This window comes from Mixophyes fleayi, chromosome 5, assembly GCF_038048845.1.
Source record: "Mixophyes fleayi isolate aMixFle1 chromosome 5, aMixFle1.hap1, whole genome shotgun sequence".
NCBI classification, from domain to species: Eukaryota; Metazoa; Chordata; class Amphibia; order Anura; family Limnodynastidae; genus Mixophyes; species Mixophyes fleayi.
The window spans coordinates 32,559,367-32,581,163 of NC_134406.1; the positions used below are offsets into that span (position 1 = coordinate 32,559,367).

General features: G+C 40.1%; 1 protein-coding gene across 1 annotated transcript in view; it reads left to right on the top strand.

The window, feature by feature from the left end:
* GPR158 (G protein-coupled receptor 158) overlaps nucleotides 1–21,797 on the top strand; it is a 214,279-nt gene that overhangs the window by 14,498 nt on the left and 177,984 nt on the right. The window lies entirely within an intron of this gene.

The window sequence follows — 21,797 nt, forward strand, 5'->3', positions numbered from 1 at the left end:
GGGATGGGGATCATGTACTATACAAAGATACAGGGAACAGATTATGATACAACACAGGGACTGCATACAACAGAGTATCTTGTGTGATAATTTCCTCAACTAGGGTGCACTGTATCCTCACTATGGGTATGCTAAGTTAATTGCCCAGGGTGTGCCCCAGCAGCAAATGTATGCTGATGTTTGATATAGAAAAGCAATGTTTCTGTTTCAAAATATATTGGTGACAAATTGACGTCATCTTTGCAGATCCGGTAATTCAAATAACTCTGGGGATTTTCCTCATTGGAGTAAATGGTGACCAGTTGTCTTCCCCTCTGCCCTGAAGACAAAGTTCATTTACCACCTGCCATGCTTATATTACTGCCTTCATCAAAGCAGTGAGAGGCCTCTTATTGCTAAGTCCCTGTATGCCAAACAGGATAAGTGTCCACTGGGTTCTTTTCTCTCTGGCTTCATCTGTCCCAGGTCCACATTGCAGATGGTACATGACGGTCATTTAAAGACTCAGTCAGGTGACTGAGTGCACCTCATCCCTGCCCCTTCCATGTTGGTTCCTTATTTAAACCTGATCTGTTCACCACTAGGTTGCAAGTGCATTTGTCTTTGTTCCTGCAGAGAGCATGGTTTCATTGTTACTCCAACTGTTATTACCTAGCTGGCTATAATCCTGGAGCTGTATCCTGCTGGTCATATATCTGGTGCTGTACTTAACTGGCTATAATCCTGGTGTTGTATCCTGCTGGTCATATATCTGGTGCTATACCTAGCTAGCTATAATACTGGTGCTATAATCTACTTGCCATATACCTGGTGCTATATCCGGATGGCCATATATCTAGTGATGTATCCTGATGGCCATAAACCTGTTCCTGTACCTTGATGGCTGTACTCCTGGTGCTGTACTCTACTGACCATATACCTGGTGCTATATCTGGATGGCCATATACCTGGTGCTGTATGCTGTTGCCCATGTATTTGGTGTTGTATCCTTCTGGCCATATATCCAGTGCATGCACTGAAAGTTTCTCTGTTGCTAAAGCAAATAAGAACAATGTTAACCGGCTGCAGTGTGTGATTTCTCTCCTCAAAGAAAAGGAATGAGCCCAAGAATCTGAATTTAGCTATGACCCTCCAAATGTTTCCCCCTCCACAGAGTAATGTGTTTCCTCTGAGTGTAAACAAGCCACCACTGTAGAGTTTGCATTGTCATTAAGCATCTGTAAATTAGTAAACACATACTTGTTTACTCTCCCAGAATGTCTGGAACACTCCAGAATTTAGGAGAGTCCTCCTGGACTCCCAGCAGAGTAGACCACCCCGGTGGATTCCACTTCACATTCCTCTGAAGTAGGTGAGGCCTTCAATAAAACCGTGTAATCCCACCCCCTCTTGCATGATGATGAAAATCACATTCTTATGCCCCCGCAATCATCCCTTAGACATACACCCCAGGATCTCATGGAGGGATCCAAAAAAGTAGGGAGTATGATAAATATAGGTTCATACTAATAATTATGGTGGATGACAAAAAGGCCAAGGTCTTTAGAAGGAAGGATATCTTAGCAGTAGCACCCAATTCGTAAGATTGCCTTCTTGACTGTGAGTGTATCTATGGTTGGCAAATAACATTACACTTTATGATTTCTCTTCTTCGGAAGGAGCTTTTGTGTAAACCACTTGAGCAATAATAAAGTTCAAACTTGTTGAATCACTATAACAACATTTTGCAAACCTGTCCATATACTTACTCTTGTATAGTGGGTTATTATTGCTTGATTTACTTGTGAGTTCTGCATTCCCTAATACTGGAGTGAACAGACATGTTAGGGTGAAGATATTTAGTAAAAGTAACAGGAGGGCATGTGTAGGCCAATTAATGAACAGGTATTTTTACCTTTGTATATCAGTGGTACCCCATGACTGAGAGTTTCTTTGTTCAAATGTTGTTTCATTATAAACATTGAGCAACTATTACACATTTATCATTTCATTGGTCAAAAGTCAAATCTCTTTAAAACATTTACTGGAACCAAGGAATCAGCATGCCAGCCAATACATTTTTCAATGGCAGTTTAGCCACCAAGTGCAGTGTTAGACTGAAGTCTGTGGATAATGATTTACTTTCAGACTGTTACTTTACCTTTATGTTTTCCTTTTGTGCTATGTATTTTTGTAATCAGGCAGAATTGTTCATTGTATTGCCCCTGACCATGACACTGTTCTTCTATGTTTCCTGCTCTACAATCAATTGTATAAAGGGGTGTCTGAAAATCACAGAAGGAAGCTACAAAGAAAAAGCGATGCATTTATAAAAAGTTGTAGGAGGGCACTTAGAAGCCAATTAAACCTTAAGGTGGCAATTAGCCTTTTAATTTTTTTCACTTACATTTTTGCAAGGTGAAACAGCTCAGAAAAAGCCTCTGCACCTGCCATAAAGTAAATTAAACGAAGGAAGAATGCCGTGAGTCCAGGTCACTTGTATATTTGTTTTTCTTTTTTATTTTGACGCTGACACATTCAGATGGGAACAATAGGATGCTTTGTCGGCATGGTTAATAGAACACGGTGCAGACACTTACCTTTCTTCAGTGATTGATTTCTTCTGTCAAGATCAACAGGGGGTTCCAGTCATTTCATTAGATTTTCAGAGTATGGGACATGTTTGCAAATGAGCTTGGGATGTAAATATCCCCAAAGCCAGCAGAATAGCTGATACCAATAGCTGAATAGCGATCTTGGAATGATACCTACAGAATAGTCACATTGCAAGGTCAGCCGTTTTAAACTGTCTGTGCTACTTACTCATCCATTAGCAAAGCTCTTCTCTCAAATGAAGGCAGAAAAATCTTAAACATATAATTCTCCTTAAAGTGACAGCGTTGAGAAAAGCTTTAGGACCAGGGAAGCAATGGAAAATCTATCCTTGATGTATTTAGCTGCTCCCCACTTATGTAATTCCCTACCACACACAATCAGACTTTTCCAAAGTCTTCAAGTCCTTAGACGCTTTTTTATTCCCGATAACACTATTCACGGTGGATAAGTGGTTAGCACTTTTGTCTCACAGCACTGGGGTCATGAGTTCGATTCCCGACCATGGCCTTATCTGTGTGGAGTTTGTATGTTCTCCCCGTGTTTGCGTGGGTTTCCTCCGGGTGCTCCGGTTTCCTCCCACACTCCAAAAGCATACTAGTAGGTTAATTGTCTGCTATTAAACTGCTCTTATTCTCTCTCGGTCTCTGTGTGAATATGTTAGGGGATTTAGATTGTTCGCTCCAATGGGGCAGGGACTGATGTGAATGAGTTCTCTGTGCATCACTGCGGAATAAGTGGTGCTATATAAATAAATAGATAATGATGATGATTCTTCACACTAGTACACCCTCACAGCTATCCCACTCTGAACCACATTTTATCCTCTTGTTTCAGCTGTACTCTCTTCCACTTAGAATGTAAGCTCTCTACTGAGCAGGGTCCTTCATACCCTTTGTTTTCATGTTTGTGTTTGTTTTATCTATCTTGTATGTCCATGTTTTATGTACTGTATATACTGTTTTCCCTACTGTATGGCGCTGCAGAGCACTGTGGCACATTACAAATGTACAATAATAATAATAATAATAATAATAGTAATAATAGATCCAGATTACTCTGACTTTATTAGTGTTGGCAATAGGGGAAACTAGGCATAGTGGGAATTTGTCACCATTTTCCAGGTTTTCCAAGATTTGACCATAACATTTTATGTCCCAGGTAAAATGCCTATTTTTTATCATTAATATTGACTAAATGTTTAGGAAAGGCTTTCCTAGTTTTATTCTCCAGGATTCCCTGGAGAGGAGGTCAAAGCGACAAGTGTGGTGTGCCTATGGCTCCTCAAATTTCACAACAAGATCGAGCAAGATCTTAGGGTGGCCTACTCTTCAGGAAGTACAGGAAAACTACATGCAATTCAGGAGTCTCACAGACATTCCATAAGAGTAAACAAGTATGGTTTAGGACCATCTCTCTTCTCTGGTGGGTATAATGAAATTCTGGACATTCAATTCTTATTTTGAATGTTGTGTAAGTTGAAGTTTATTGAAATGGAGATTTTAAAACATAACAGTATTATAAGCATGTGCAGACTAATCATATACTTCCCAAATACCTAATTCAGAACTTGGGTCAAATAAGTCGACTCCCTTATCCATTCAGAGAACGCCCACTGATACATACTTTATCCCACCTATTTTCAACTATCCTCTATGGAGATATGATGAATTTGCTGCTGTACTAGGTTTTCAGATAAGAAGCATGAGGATAATATTTTAAACAGTATTAACCTGACACCCCACTGCAGTTATTGTTAAAAAGCTAAACCCACATCCCACATCTTTAAGACAGTGTCTTTTTGTGATCAAATACAGTTAAAAAAAATAGATTGCAGTCAGCTAAGCTGCTGTGATCTAAATCTCCCATTCTTCATGGTCCATTTTTATGCAAGTTTGCATGTCTGTCACTCAAATTCTGTCTGCTCAGTTATAGAATCACCCCTCCCCCCTAACATTGCAAGCTGCTGCAGAATGGTGAAATAGAGCGTGATGGATATACTGAATTAATTACATACACTTATTTCCAGAACAGAATATAATTCTGCTCAGTAATACTCAGCCTTTGATATATATTAATGTCAAATAGTGACTTTACATGCTCTTCAAGCTATAATTAGTTATTTCAGAATGTTTTACTTTTATTTATAGTGAACTCATTAGTCAAGTCATGTGTTTTCAGAATAAAATAAACATTATTTTCTACAGTGTAACAGATGAAGTGTATTTGGCATAAGCCTCTGTGTATGTTTTTTTGAAATTCTTAATATATATGTCAACAGATTTTGCTAAGGGACTCTCAGATATATCATGCTGCGCTGAGCATACCATATGGCATTTGTTTAGATCTCTTTCAATGTTTAGAGGCGAAAGGAAATTGCGTGGGCCATTTAGTGCATTGGACTGTATACTGTATGATTTCTCACATTAAAGAGAATTGATATTATTATAATGGAAGAGTACATTTTTGATTGGCCTATTTCTCAAGTTTCATGTGCCCTCCCCTACAGAGTCGATCACCCAATCAGTGTGCAGTGGTTTGGAAGTGAATGTATACTTACAAACATTTACAGAAGCAATACAGAAGGGGAGGCAGGAATAGATCCACAGTCAATTTCCTGGGGCTGTGTAAAAAGTAAATTATCAAACCTAAAAAGGAAAAGGTTAGGTGTTCGCTATGTCATTCAATTAGATTCTAGCTATCAGTTTTCTAGTACATTCTAGAAAATTAAAATATTTGTCTTGTCAGGACCAACACTCACTGAGCAGCTTTAGTCCTTTCTCTATATGGCTCACATTCTCCACCAGCCTTACCATCATCATTATCACATTTATTTATATAGCGCCACCAATTCCGCAGCGCTGTACAGAGAATATTTTGTCATTCACATCAGTTCCTGCCCCATTGGAGCTTACAGTCTAAATTCCCTAACACATGCACAGACTGGGGAAAAATCATTAGCAGACAATTAATCTACCAGTATGTTTTTGGAGTGTGGGAGGAAACTGGAGCACCCGGTGGAAACCCACACAAAGTCCTCACAGATAATGTCAGGAATCCAACTCATGACCCCAGGGCTGTGAGGCAGAAGTGCTAACCACTGAGCCACCACTGCACTATATTTGCCTAAATTAAATTTTTTTGTAGAGGTTAGAGTCCTTCCTTACGCCATTCTTCTAGTAGTTTGATTCTCCCTAGAGATGCTTGAACCGTCCATATTTCAATCCTCAATCCAGTTCAAAGAAAGGTTCTCAAATTTGAAAATTTGCCATAATTTCTTGAGTCTGCATTTTTTGCATAAAACGCTTCCAACTCTACATGATGCTCTATATGTGCATGTACTGTGTGTATGTAGGACCCAAATTACATGTGCTTCTAATTCCTCTTCTCATGCCAAACATGGCATTATCTTGTTCCACACTCTCTCTCTCTTTGCACTATCCCATGGACTTCAAACAACAAGTATGTCCTTTTCTTCTCCCTTTCCATCCTCGCACCCTTCCACACCCACCAGGGAATACTGCACTCAATGCATCAGCACTTTGGTGAATTCCCTCCCTCGCACAATCAGACTTTCCTCTGGTCTATAAACCTTCAAGCATTCCCTGAAAACCCACTTCTTCAGGCAAGCTTATAATATACCTCAACCACCCTTGTAACCTCACTGATTTACCCTATCACCACCTTTTACACAATTCACACAAGACTGCAACATTCTGACCCCCTGATCAACATTACTGTGTGACTGGATCATAGAGCATATAAATTACTCTTTACCTTTGCCCTCTGGCTGCACCGAAATGCAATATGTAGACTTAACCTCATGTATCCAACTCCCATTGTACCATAGATTGCAAGTTTGCAAGCAGGGCCCTCTTATCTCTCTGTCTGTCTGTATTACCTAGTATTGTTTTATTACTGTGTTTGTCCCCAATTGTAAAGCGCTACGGAATTTGCTGACGCTATATAAATAAATGATGATGATCATCATCATCATCATAATACATGGCCACGAGGATGCAAATAAGCCAGGAGACACATGGGAACAAGGAACAAGCAAGCATGGGGGAACATACAGGCAATGGACAGGCAGTAGTGAATAAGAGTAACAAGTATACACATACAGCTACACAGAGAGATCAGCACACATATGTAAAACATGTACACACGACAGCAATGGTAGATTGGAAGCTATCTGTGATTTAAATATATTCAGACATTTAATTGCTTCATTTATATAACTTATGGTATGGTTCTGTCCATTTTTAAGTTTATATTAATAAAATGTAAACAGAAGAAAATGATAAATGGAAATTGAAAATTAAAAGTGTGCTTGTATTAAAATGATCTATAGAGATTAGCAAATAATAAATGAATTAATTAATTGTAGATGGCAAAATCCATTCTCTGGGATACTTAAAATACATGATTTACTACACAATGTAAAATAAAAAATAAAATACACACAAAAATTACATATTCATGTAAGCATATAATATTAGGAACAAATAATCAAGTATCTCATATAATCAAATATAATATCTATGTAATTTCATTAAAATTTATTTTTTGCTCACAGAGGTATAAAACACTAAGATTCACAATAAATGTAACTTAGGAGCTATAAAAATTTGCAATCTGTGGTAAAAAGCCAGAAATTCCAATTAGCGATGGCTAGTGAGCCTGCAAATAACATCCATTGGATTTTCACTCCTGAACCAAAAACAAAGATCGCACTAATTGCTAGCTGTGATCACAGATGGATAGATCTATGTTGTAAAACCCGTATAAATCAAACAAGTAATAATAAATTCAGAGGCGTTTCAAAAGTAAGTGGCCAGCGGACTATTTGTAGCCAGGTATTTCAAACCTTACGATGCTTTTGTGATGTCCTGGATAAATCCTCACTGTCAGCATGTGTTTGTTTATATATGGGGAGTCCCCAAGTAGTGGTCATGTGACTCCGTGGACCAAGATAAGAAAACTCCTAGCCTGCAATAGTTTCCTACGTCACATTTCATCCTAGATGAGTGGACTTTTTCAAAGTTTTTTATATATTTTTTAAAATAAAATATTATAAAACAACTTACACATATTTTTATTAAATGTATTATTGTCCAGTGGAGAGAGAGTAATCCTGGGAAAGCTGCAGACATTAGTCTTTGGTGATACAAGTAGGTTGTTAAAGGCAAATAGTTCAATACACCACTCTCTATCTCTCTCTCTCTCTCTCTCTCTCTCTCTCTTTCTCTCTCTCCTTCTCTCTCTCTTTCTCTCTCTCTCTTTCTCTCTCTCTCTCTCTCTTCTCTCTCTCTCTCTCTCTCTCTCTCTCTCTCTCTCTCTCTCTCTCTCTCTTTCTCTCTCTCTCTCTAAATATACATACTGTAACCAGGTTAGGGGTACAGGTGCCATCTACTGGAGTAGATGGTAGTTTACAGCAGCAATGCAGTCACAGAAGCCCAAGGTTGTTGCAAAACTGGCCTCAACCAATTTATTAAATAGAAAAAATAAAGTATACCTTAAAATAAACACTTTTTTTGGCACTAACTGAAAACAGGAACACCTTCTCTCAAGGGAGGGACCTCGTGTGCCACATACACACAAAATATGCAGGTCTTACTGGTCACCATTTGCACTGTCTCTCAGGAGACATCCAAACTTCTCCCCAGGTCTGAGAGAGACTGAAACTGATCTAACAATTTTTTAACACTTCTCACAGGTGCAACCATTAACCAGTCTGCTGTCAGATTGGAAGAACAGAACACTCAGACGGGGCTTTGTAAATGGAGCCTACCCATCTCTCTCCATTTACACCCCAGGGACCCTTACCACCTTACCAGAATTTTTCCTAAAACAGAACACACTCTTAGTGGAGCTCTTGTTTCCTGGTTAACCTGTTTGCTACTGACCCACAACCTCTGGCCTTTCCCGGTACCTGTCTCCAGTGTTCTGGCTTCCTCCACCCTGTGCTACAGTTATACTAATAAGCCTTTACTACCCAAGAGCTTGGGGGCATCCGAGTACCTCTGAACAACATAATTTCTTTGGGAAAGGTGGCTGCTAAAGGTGAAGCCCTGTTATAAAGGCTTATTTAATAGCCATAGGCCTAACACACACACACACACACACACACACACACACATAAATATATATATATATACATATATATATATATATATATATATATATATATATATATAAATAATTGATGTTTTTTATTATAGATACAGTCTTGTTATAGGGAATTTAGCATGGTTATTATACTATTTTGTTGATGTTTCACTGGTAAAGGACCAGGCATGATCTAATTTGTGCAATGGAAAGGGTGCGAGTAGTCAATGAGGTATTACACGAGAAATACAGTAGGATAGTAGTGAGCATATGGTAACATGTTACATTCCTATTTCAGCATGGCATAGCATGCTCGTTTTATATTGTATATTGTTGTAGACAGTGCTCGAAGTAGAGTGGTATGTGCTGGTATGATACTGGCACTTCCATTGAAGCTGCTCACATGCTCTAAAGTGCAGACTTTCCTGTAGTCTTCAAACCTCAAGCGTTCTCTGAAACCCACCTCTTCAGACAAGCTTATAGTATTCCTTTACCACCCTCTTAATCTCCCTAGGTTACTCTATTTCCTTCCTCTACATAGCTAACACAAGACTGACCAACATAGTTGTGTGACTGAGCATACAGCCCACTAAATAATTTGTAACCTTTGGATTCTAGCTGGACAAATATTCAATATGATGTAGCACCAGTGTCGGACTGGGGCATGAAGGGCCCACCGGGAATGCAACACTAGGGGCCCACCAGAGGTGGTGTGGTCAGCCATCATAGAGGCGGGACCAGACACTAGAGGGGGAGCGGTCAGCCCACAAAGGACAGCTAGCACCTTAGTGTAGTATATAAAGAATGCAGTGTGTGTATAAAGAATACACAGTCTTGACCTGCCTCTTAGATTGGGCAGAACAGTCACCAAAAATCAGGATTGTCCCACTAGACCAGGTTTGGCTAACCTGTGGCACTCCAGGTGTTTTGAAACTACAAGTCCCAGCATGCTTTGCCAATATATAGCAGCTTATTGCTGGAAGGGTATGCTGGGACTTGTAGTTTCACAACACCTGGAGTACCACAGGTTAGCCAAGCCTACACTAGACTCAGAACATTTGACAGACTGTCCTACCTGTTGTTGTCACTTTTACCACCTGTGGCTGCTGGTTTCTTTAGTTGCGGCTTGTCTGCATCCTGGAATGTTGAGGGCCCTATTTGGAAAAAATAATTGGTACATTTAGAAACGCCAACCATCCCTGCCATTAAATCAACAGCACCCACATTTAATAATTAGGCCTCTCTCCAGCCTCAACATTAAAGTAATAGCACTCACATTTGATAAATAGATCTATTTCCGTCCAACCAACCCCAACATTAAATTAATAGTATTCCCATTTAATAAATAAACCTATTACCCTCCCTCCAAACGGCCCCAGCAATAAATCAATAGCATTTACGTTTAATACAGCCATTTCCCACTACCATTCCTAGCATTAAATAATTAATATTCACATTTAATAGATAGCCCCCCTCCCCACACTCAGCCTCCTCCCCACACTCAGCCCCACATTCAACTATAGACCCAAACCAACTCAGCATTTAGTGTTCTCTGTGCAGCTATAGTACTCTCAATTCACACTATATATACATATATATTCTTTATTGTTTCCCAGGAGTTGTGGTGTTTTTAACAGTGTATAGAACCAAAGCAGGGGAACTCTCTTGCTAAGCCTTGTGACAATACCGTTTGGCTAAACCATCTACAGAATTTTACAATGATAATGTTTCCGTGATGTATAAAACAAAAGTTTTTCATTAATTGTGTACACTGGTATTTTCACATCCAGGCAAACATCTGAATAATGAAAACTTAAGTTTATTTAACACAACGGAGCTATAGTACTTTTTATTAAAAGGTTAAACAATTATACCATAACAACTGAATACGTTATAATTATCAGTCTCTCTTTAGCCAACCCCTGGGCACAGTCCTGTGGTTACTAGCATTCTCCCCCTCTTACAGCCAGCAAGGCAGTCCTGCTCCAATGACAGCCTGTTTTTGGGGCACACGCTTATACAAGGCTCACAGGCAATGAGGAAAAAGATATCTGGTCCTTGCAGCCTCTGCATCTTGTTGGTACAGCATGAGTTGTAACCTCTTGCTAGTACTGGTTAACCTGGATCCCCCTCCTGTGGAGGCTTCTGGGTACAGGTTGGGCACTCCCAATTCTGGCTCCTCGATTGGCAGGGAGTGAGGTGCTACGCATTACTTCTGGACCTCACATTGGTTGTTGCTCCACAAATTCTGAATGTAATAGACTCCCACAATAAATGTCAACAAAGGAGTCTAATCACTGCTGATTTTACTTAACCCTTTATAGCTTTTTCCTAAGATCCAGAGCATTGTACACACTTATGGTGAATGCTAGTCAGCTATCTGTGTGCAATTTAACAGTACCTGCAGACTGCAGTACAAAGAGGGGGAAAAAAAAGAGGTGCCACTTACCTTACCTTGAAAAGCTCCGGCATCCTGCTCCTCTGGGCGGCGCGGCTAGTGACAAGAAGACAGCCGCGGTAGAAACTCCGTCCTCCTCCCCTGCTGAAGTTCACAAAACACTACCGCGCAGGCGCAGAGAGCCAAGGCACGGCTCTCTGCGCCTGCGCGGTAGTGTGTTTCTTACACAGACGACCGTCTACGAGGTGCTCCCTGCAAGCTCCGCCCCAATGTCGGAGGGGGCGGGGCTTAATCGCGGCTGGGCCTACCGGTCTACAGCCCGGCTGGCCGGCAGGCCAGTCCGAGGCTGTGTAGCACTTACCCTTGTGTATCAAACCATTGTCCCATAGATTGTAAGTTTGCTTGCAGGGCCTTCTTGCCTCTACGTATGTATGTATTACCCTGTATTGTTTTATTGCTGTTTGTTCCCAATTGTAAAGCGTTATGGAATCTGCTGGTGCTATATAAATAGATGATGATGACGATGATGATTACACCAGACACTGAATGCTGAATAATTCTTATTGCCCCTGCCACACCAGTGAAAAATGCAGTTGATTTTTCAGCTGCTCTGCACCCCACCAAACCCCAAACTGGAGCACGTCTCTGCTCACTCCGCACAACGCCTGCCATAGCGAACCTAGGCTCCTGCTCCTTGTGACCGGGACTACTTGTTCTCCACCTGCTGCCGGTCTGACCATACATAACTGCGCTGTCCAGTCTCTGTATACACCACTAGCTCTGGTCTGTAGCCTATCACCAGGGCTTCAGGTCATGGACCGGTTACAAGTGTTGAAGCAGGCACACTCCAAGGCAGGGACAGGTCTCCAACTGGTCAACAGGTCACCCGTTGCCCCTCCAGTGTATGTTATCCTGGGCAGGGTGGGAATTGTAGTGTTACAATAACTGGAGAGCTACAGGTTGCCAACAATAAGCTGCTCTGCTATCACCAAATTGTTTTATATATACTCCTGTTGTGTGTGTTCTTTAAAGATGTGCCATTACAGGAGTAATATTATGTATCACAATCGCTGTTAAAAAGCCTACACTGATGTCATATAAATGTCCTGGGTGGCAAATTGACTAACCAGAGATAAGATTAACACACCTTGTAGATGAAGAGGGTGACAGACTAATAAAAGCTGACAGCTATCTTTCTTCTTAAAGTGGCCTAACATTTGAGTTTTTTCAGCTGGTGACAGGGGTGTTAAGAAGCAGATAACATTAATTTCACACTATAAAAATCTGTAAATCTTCTGGTGACCTACACGGCCCCCAGGCCCCCCGGCCCTTCACTTAATTTTCCATGCCAGCGCATTTAATTTCCCACTTCGACCACTGGTTGTAGTATGACAAATATTATTTATTATTTCCCACCATCCTTTTACACATTTATTCTCCTTCTATACTCATGTAGCGCCACTAAGCACTGGTTCCCATCGTAAACTGACTGGACCACTATGTATTATGTGGCACTAACCTCATGTATCACAAACCTATTTTCCTATACAGTTTGTGAGCCATGTCCTCTTACCTCTTTGTTTGTTAATAGTACCCAGTCTTGTTTTATTACTGTGTTTGTTTCTAATTGTAAAGTAATGAGTATGCTGGTGCTGTATAAATAAATGTTAGTAATAATAATAATTATAATTAGAATAGTGGCCATTGCATTTGTAAATTTAAACATAAGGGACTTCTAGCACTGGATTGAAGAGTGCTATGAAAGTGAAGTGCTGATGTAAATTTTGTAGTAAGCACATTTTCCAAACACATTAAAGCAGAACTAAACACTACAAAAAATGCACATGTGCTGTATTGTAGAGGCATCTACATATTGCACTGCAAGCTCTAAATTGCATTAGTAATACTTTGCTTCCAGTTGTTCTAATGTCTGCCTTTGTTAATTAGGAACTCATCATAATTTGTCTCAGAGTGGACAGTAGTGCATTGGATATACTGAACGGTAATGGTCTGTGATCATTTTGCTCATATTGCCTACCTTCAACAAACAAGAGTTTCAAACAGATAAAAATCTAAAAAGACTTCATGCTTGATATAAGATCCCAGAAGGGGCATGCTGGCAGGGGGGCATGTGCCCTTCGAGCTGGTCAGAACAAAAGTGTCTTTTGGGCTGGTGCTGCAGACAGCGCGCGGCGCGGATGGAACAAGGTAAGTGTTAATATTATGTGTGTGTTATGTTTATACAGAGTGTGTGTGTGTGTGTGTGTTATGTTAATACAGAGTGAGTGTGTGCGTTATGTTAATTTAGAGTGTGTGTGTGGGCACAGTCTGTTAATGTAGAGTGTGTGTGGGCATAGTCTGTTAATGTAGAGTGTGTGTGTGGGCACAGTCTGCTAATGTAGAGTGTGTGTGTGGGCACAGTCTGTTAATGTAGAATGTGTATGTGGGCACAGTCTGTTAATGTAGTGTGTGTGTGGGCACAGTCTGTTAATGTAGAGTGTGTGTGTGCACAGACTATTAATGTAGAGTGTGTGTGTGGGCACAGTCTGTTAATGCAGTGTGTGTATATGTGAGCACAGTCTGTTAATATGTGAGGGAAGGGGGTCTTAATATAATGTGGGAGGTAGGCTATTCAATGGTAGAGTGCAGGTGGAGGCTAATTATTTAATGGGTGCTATTTTATTTGTGGGGTGATGGTGGGGCAATTTAATTTAATAGTGGGGCCTATAACTTTAAGGTGAGGTGACGGGACCTTTAATTTAATGCTGGGGTGGTTTGGGACTGTTAATTGAAAATGGGGCTGGTTTTGTGGAGGAGGGCTATTTATTAAATGTGAATATGAATTATTTAATGTTGTGAATGATTTTGGGAAATGGTTATATTAAGCGTAAATGCTATTTAATTTAATGCTGGGGCTGTTTGGAGGGAGGGAAATAGGTTTATATATTAAATGGGATTAGTATTAATTTAATTCTGGGACTAGTTGGATGGAAATAAGTCTATTTATTAAATGTGTTTGCTATTATTTTAATGTCAGGGCTGGTTTGGGAAAATAGATCTGTTTAGCAAATTTGAATATTATTTTAATGTGACATATGGTGGGAGGCCTAATTATACAATGTGGGTGCTACTGATTTAACACCGGACCTGGTTGGAGTTTTCTAAATATCATGTACCCATTTTATTTCCAAATAGGGCCTCCAACATTCCAGGATCAAGGCAATCAGCAACTGAGCTAAAGACACCAGTCTGCCAACTGTCCTGAATCTGGTGGGACAATCCTGAATTTGAGGGAATGTCTCACTTAGTCAGGATTTGGACAGCAAGGATAGTTGGCAGGTATATCCAGATTCACACTATACTATTTTTGAAGGCATTGCTAGTGTATTGTATAAAATTTGTAAATTCTAAAATTAATTTGTTTAAATACATAAGACACTGGTTTTGGAGTTTTTTACATAAGACCACTGAGAACTTTTGCCACCCACGTTAGCGGCACTTTGCATTGTCTCTACAACATATCTATAATGGAACAGTAAGGGTCATATGTTGCCTAACCTTATGGATTGTCAGGCCCATTCGTTCTGAGAGACTCTAAGTGAAAATTATTTACCAGACTTTGTTGCTTATTTCAAAATATCTTGGTAGGTTTACAACTAGAGTGAATCGGAATCTTGTGCTGCTGTACTAGTTTTTCTTACATGTTCACAGGACTGTTGAGTAAGGTTAATTTCCTACTGGTCCGGACCAAGTTATTTGTTCAAAAGTGTTTATGTGCAATTGCTCTTAATAAAAGAATAAATTACTGTTTAACATACCTACACATACACTGATATATGTCCATTGTTTGTGCCAGGGAAATATTACCTAGTTGTTGTATTTACTTTCCTACACGATTGGGAGTGGGACCCACCTCTAACAAAACCCCTTGGTTTCCCACTAAGGCAGCAACTTACCCATTTTTACAATACATAGAGAAGTGCGGATCCCTCACTTCCAATTTGTCAGGTATGTGGTTAAAAAAAAAGTGCTGTAGGGATAAGGAACAAATAAAATGAAATGCAGTATAAAGGGAGGTTTGTTTTTTGTTGCATTATTTATTTTTATTATTTAAGATTTACTGTTTATAATAATAAAGTATCGCTGGATTAAGCAACACAAAATAGCCTCTTTTTATATTGATAAATATATATTGTACCGAAAAACACTCTTCGAGGATGGACTGCTACTTATGGGCCAGTGTTGTGTGCTTGCCCCCCGGGCTAACGCCTGCCAGCCAGCCCCTGCCAGAATACCAAACAAACACAAGTACAATCAGGCATCAAGACTGAACATAAACTGTGCCAACAGAAATAATTCCAACTTTAAGTTTATTTAAACTAATTTCATTGACAGTCACAAGGCAAAGACAGCTCCATATTTCATCTACTTGTAACCTTAGAGCATAAAACAATACATGGTATGCATTACAGTCCATCTTCAATGTAAATACAAATCAATAACAAGTTGTAATTCAAAGCTTTGCATATTAGGTCTCATTTAGAGCTAGGAGGGGGAGGGGGGATCTAAAATGTAGAAACTGATTTAGCGGCAGATTCAATTCCATAAATATCCGCGCGAGGTGCCTCCGGAACGGCTGCGAGACACCTTGTGCGGATTTTTTTTGACGGAAGTAAAGCTGATTTTTACTTGCGCCCCACAGAGGTGCGAGCAAAACTCAGTGTTACTTTTTACTGTAGTAATGGTAAAAAAGCGCATCCGCAATGTTTTTAGGAACATCACGGACAATTGAGTCTGCCCCTTAGAGTTGGGATGGGCATGTCCTAGCTCAACTCTAAAATGCAATGTAAAAATAAAGATTTCTGCTCTGTTAAAACATTCATTAGCATTTGAAAGGTACATGACTGTACATTAAAAAAACCATCTATAGTTGACTTTAACTTATTGGCTTGTGCATTCCATTCTTCAACTTTTACTATACATTGCTTTATTCCGTCTCTGAGTTTCAACTATGCATGTGTATCATCAGGCAATGTTGTTTCTTTACTTTGCCTTTGGACATGACACATATCTGATCTTTGGATACAACTGTATTCAATGCAGAGGGCACAAAAGACTTGTGTTGTATCCAGGAGTTGCAGAAATACTCTGCTAAAAACTCTTAAAAGCACTAAAGGAATCTAGAAAGATAATGTAATATACTTAGTAAAAGTTTCAGGAAAGTATGCAGTTGCCAATTAATGAAATTCATCTGAAGGTGGAACCCCTGTTTGTTTTTCTAGTTCTATAAATTTACACCAGATATTTTAAAATATGCTAATCCTATAATTTCTACAGCCCTTATTCCTTTATGTATTTATTTTTTTTTATCTTACAATGTGACCCCTTTTCATTTATTTACCATAGTCCTGAAGTTCTGAAAAATATCTGGTGTTATGTAATTATTACAGAACATGTTTGCTAGAATACAATGAGAACAAATGATGAATCTCCTGACAAGTCAGATGTATAGTAACTTCTATTATCAAATGTGTCACAGTTTGTGGTCAGTTCTCATAGGAGCATATCATTTGACAGCAGAGAATAACCTACTGGTCCATTTAGTTGCCCTTTTGTTTGTATGTTTGTTGTTGTTGCATTTTTTTGGGAGGTGGGATGGTTGTTTTTTTCCCCTTATGTTTTTGGTATTAACAATAACAATATTTCTGCCCCCTTCATTCTTAAATACTGTATAAGTTCCAACCACAACTGCTAGGAGACTATTCAAAGGATTTTTCCCCCTTTTTGCAAAATGTTTTTTGTGTTCCCATTCCGCCTTCCTCCCTCTAATTCCAAAGTGTATCCCCTGTTCTGGAAATTATCTTACCCTTACTCTTTTAATATATTTTATTATTTCTATCATATAAATCTATCATATTGCCTCTGTCCCTTTTTTACTCTATGCCATAAATGTTCCGTTTCGAAGTGTTTCCTGATAAGTTTTGTTATACAGCCCATGTACCATTTTAGCAACCTTTCTTTGAATGTCCTCTATTATAATAATAATTATAATAATAATAATAATAATAATAATAATTGTATATAGTTCTTCTCTCCAAATAGGACTCAAAGCACTTTACATTAAGCATTGGGTATTATAAAAATAGAGGTTCCTTAATGAGATGCGCAATTAAACAGGCAAATCCTGAGTCTGTTTTTGAAGACTTCTAGATTGTGTTCCAAAGAGGAAGAGTTGTGAAGCTAAAAGTTTGGGCCACAATAGGAGACACAAGGTCCTATTAGTAGTCCTTCATCTGTGGATCGAAGGGAATATAGGGAATCAGAAGCTGCTTTAAATATCTAGGATTTGATTTATATATGACTTTGAATGTCAATAAATTAATCTTGAACCAGATTTGTCATCTTACAGACAACCAGTGAGGGGAATGGAGAACAGGTATTAGATGGCAGAAACAGGGCAGATTAGTTAACAACCTAGTTGTTGTATATTGTACCAGCTGCAAGCGGTATAATTCTTTTTCTGGGAGACCAAGATAGAATGCATTGTAGTAGTTCAAGCTTGAGGACACAAATGCATGTATGAGTATAGGGGGATCTCATTGAATCAGTGCTTGATTGTTGAAATATTCTTCAGATGAAACAATGAAGGTTTGAATATGGCTGACAACTGATGATTTAGTGTCAAGCCACAATCAAGTATAGGCCAAGATTCCACACCCAATCGGAGTTTGACCACTTAGAACTCCCAAGCTTAAGCACAGTTGGTTGACACAGCTGCAGTCTTGTCATCTGATGGTGAGTTCCCATCTTAAGAACATTTGCTATATAAGGATTCAACCTCGGCCATCTGGCATCCATCTGCATCTCAGCTAGACAGTTACTGACAATTGAAATTGGGTTCATAGTACCCAGAACAAAGGACAGGTACAGCTGAGTATCATCTGCATTATCAGTGGTAATCCAGGCCATAATGTGTGACTACTTCACGCAGTGGTAGCAGGTATACTGTATATAGCATATGAGATAGGATAGAGCCCTGTGGAATGTCACATGGCAGGGGCATTGGTGTAAATGAATGTACTGCTAAAGATCTCTGTGACCTGCAAGTGAGAAATGATTTGAACCAACTGGGGACTGTGTCGTGCAGTCCACAGAAATTCTTCAAGCACTATATTAGATTCCCAATGTCCACGGTATCAAATACTGCTGAGAGGTCAAGGAGAAATAAGATCGAACAATTGCCTCCATCCCATTCCAACAGAAGGTCATTAAGCACAAGCTCCAGGGCTGTTTCACTACTCTGTCTCCTAAATCCGGAGTGGAATGGATCATAAATATCATGGGTTGACAGATGCAAATCCTGTTGGGTTATAACCACTTTCTCAATAACCTATCCTATAGGCTTTGATACTGGTCGGTTGTTAGTCATGCTGTCTGGGTTTAAAAAATATATTTTTAGAAAAGGTCTGACAACTGCTTGGTTTTTTGAAAAATGCCTTTCTACAAAGTGATTCCTTTCAAGTGGACATTCCTTAGAAGCCAAAGTGTAGACAGCGGGCTTGAGTCATTAAGGAAAGTAAGGGGGAAAAAAAAGGAGTAACTTTGCACCTGGGCAACACCATGTTGCATTGGAGGGGGAGGTAAATTTAAAATGTGATGGAAGATTTATAGTTATGATAGGGCATGTCCTAGAACAGCTTTTAATGTCAGTGTAAAAATAAAGCTATCAAGTGTTTGTATGCTACATGATAAAAAACAGCAGGTGTTAAACTTATTTGCAAAATAATGAACTAATTTGCACCCCTTGCATTGTAACATGGTTTTGTCCAGGAGAAATCTTTTTTTTTGCCTTACTTTCCTTAATGAATCAGGCCCAGTATGTGTAGTGGAAATCTGCTGGGGCTCTATGTTTTTAAATGTACAGTGTTCTTCTGCCAGGGATACAGGATTTGGGAATACTTTTTATTTTATTAATACTGAAAGGAGAGATTATTTGCTGGATACAGAGCAGAACTGCATGTTGTCTTTAGGGATGTGTTGGATGGAACAAGAGTTTGTTTTTCACAGTAGTTTGCTTTGTGGTATTTAGTGCAGAGGACATGCAGATGTAGAGTATCCTAAAGTGGAAATAGAGGTAGTGGTAATCCAGTGTGAATCTCAGTGCAGGAAGGCAATCCGTTCATTTTGGAGAGATGCCGACGTTGAGTAGTTGAAGTTGAAGGTAAATCCTTGGATATATAGGGGGATTTTGTAGTAAATTATGTTCATTTTAAGCTGTTTTATGGAGAGAGTTTGAGCATGTAGAAGATGAGGCAGCCATACTGGGATTGCTTACTGTGTATAATTAGAGGCATATTCAATTAGCTCAGGAGATTGCGGTTAGCCGTCGGCTACGCATTACATAAGGTAATACGGTACCGCAGCAACACTGACTTTCCTTCAAAACCCTATGGCGGCGGTTCCCAAACTGTGCGCCGCGGCTCCCAGGGGTGCCGCGGCGCTGTCACTGGGGTGCCGCAGGCCAGCCAAAAAAAAAAAAAGAACATAGAAACTTACCAATCCATCGGGCGCCGGGACCCAGCAGCCTCCTCTCTCCCGCAGCTGTCACTGAATATCGACGTCAGTAACAAGCTGCGGGAGAGAGGGGGCTGCTGGGTTCCGGCGCCCGACGGATTGGTAAGTTTCTGTGTTTTTGGGTTTCTTTTAATGGCTGGCGCCTGGCGCGGGGCAGAGAATGGGGACAGAGCAGCAGAGTAGGTGGACAGAGCAGCAGAGTAGGTGGACAGAGCAGCAGAGGAATGGGGACAGAGCGGCAGAGGAATGGGGACAGAGCGGCAGAGGAATGGGGACAGAGCGGCAGAGGAATGGGGACAGAGCGGCAGAGGAATGGGGACAGAGCGGCAGAGGAGAGGGGGCAGAGGAGGAGGGGGACAGAGCAGCAGAGGAGGAGGGGGACAGAGCAGCAGAGGAGGGGGACAGAGCAGCAGAGGAATGGGGACAGAGCAGCAGAGGGATGGGGACAGAGCAGCAGTGGAATGGGGACAGAGCAGCAGAGGAATGGGGACAGAGCAGCAGAGGAATTGGGGACAGAGCGTGAGAGGGGCAGAGGATGGGGACAGAGCGTGAGAGGGGCAGAGGATGGGGACATAGCGTGAGAGGGGCAGTGGAGGGGGACAGAGCGTGAGAGGGGCAGTGGAGGGGGACAGAGCGTGAGAGGGGCAGTGGAGGGGGACACAGCGTGAGGGCAGAGGAGGGGGACACAGCGTGAGATGGCAGAGGAGGGGGGACAGCGTGACAGAGGGCAGAGGGGGCAGTGTGTCTGGATGCAGAGAGGGCAGAGTGCCTGAGGGCAGAGTGTCTGGATGCAGAGGGGGCATTTTTGCATACAACTAAAGTAAGTATTTCTGTCCTGACCTAAATACTGATTACAATTTTTTGACCCAACTACTTCTAAAACAGGACTGCTCAATAATTATTTTGGAGGGGTGCCTTGAAAAAATTTGGAGACTCTAAGGGTGCCGTGAACTGCAAAAGTTTGGGAACCACTGCCCTATGGCGTTTTTGCAGCACTGCGGATCCCTTTCGCGGGCCGTTCTGGAGCGTAACCGTGATCGCCAGAGCTAATTGAATATGGCCAATGTAACCGAGTATTCAACTGGCTTTTACCACTGACAACACTGATTTCTTACATTCATATCATCTGAAACTATAACTCCAAAATCTATTTGCTCTATTGTTTTTGACATTACATCACCATTCATTCTGTATTCTGCTTTCCGATTTGTGTGTCCCATGGAAACTTCAGGATTTTAGTTGGTGAATATTTAATATAATGCAGCATATACTCAATCAATGTACATAACCTTGATGGATGTCTTACAGGGAAGCAGATGCCTGTATTATTATCCTTTAGTCATAAAGCACCAACATATTTATTCTATATAGTTATATATAAAATGAATCTATGTTCTATCCATATACATATATATATATATATATATATATATATATATATATATATATATATATACTGTATACCTAGATATCTATCTATCTATCTATCTATATATGTATACATCCGGTTCATAGGGCTAATATTATTAACTTTATGTAATGTAGTATGTTCTAATTGGGTGGTTTAGATGTCTATTTTATTTTTATCTATTTAAGGTCTTTTCAAGTACCTATGCATGCACGCATTGTTGAATGTATGGTTAAATTATACCCAATGCTCACCATGAAGATAATAATTGATTTTTCAAACAGTCATGTAGGAGACACTAATGTTAATGTAATGTCATATTATTGGAAGTTACTGCATTTAATAAGTAGTGGACTCAATACTAAATTTCAGTTCCTCCAGCATAAACATACACTATGTACTGGAATAATATTACATATAGTCACAGTGGGAAGATGAGGACCATAATTACATCTCCTACCAGGAATACATGTATTTTCATTTTGCTTTATTACTCATATTTACTATATGCACGTTACCCACATACATACATATATTCATAGGTTTATTGATTGTATTTAAGTTGCTAAAGCACTAGAGGTGAGGTATAAATATTACCATAAAAAGGACCAAAACTATGGTTGTGCAAGATGGACAAATGCCCAGGGCCCAAGGCCGGTCAATTGGTTGGCACATGGAAATTCATTTGTTAGGTCAATTTGGTTAAACTCGAGG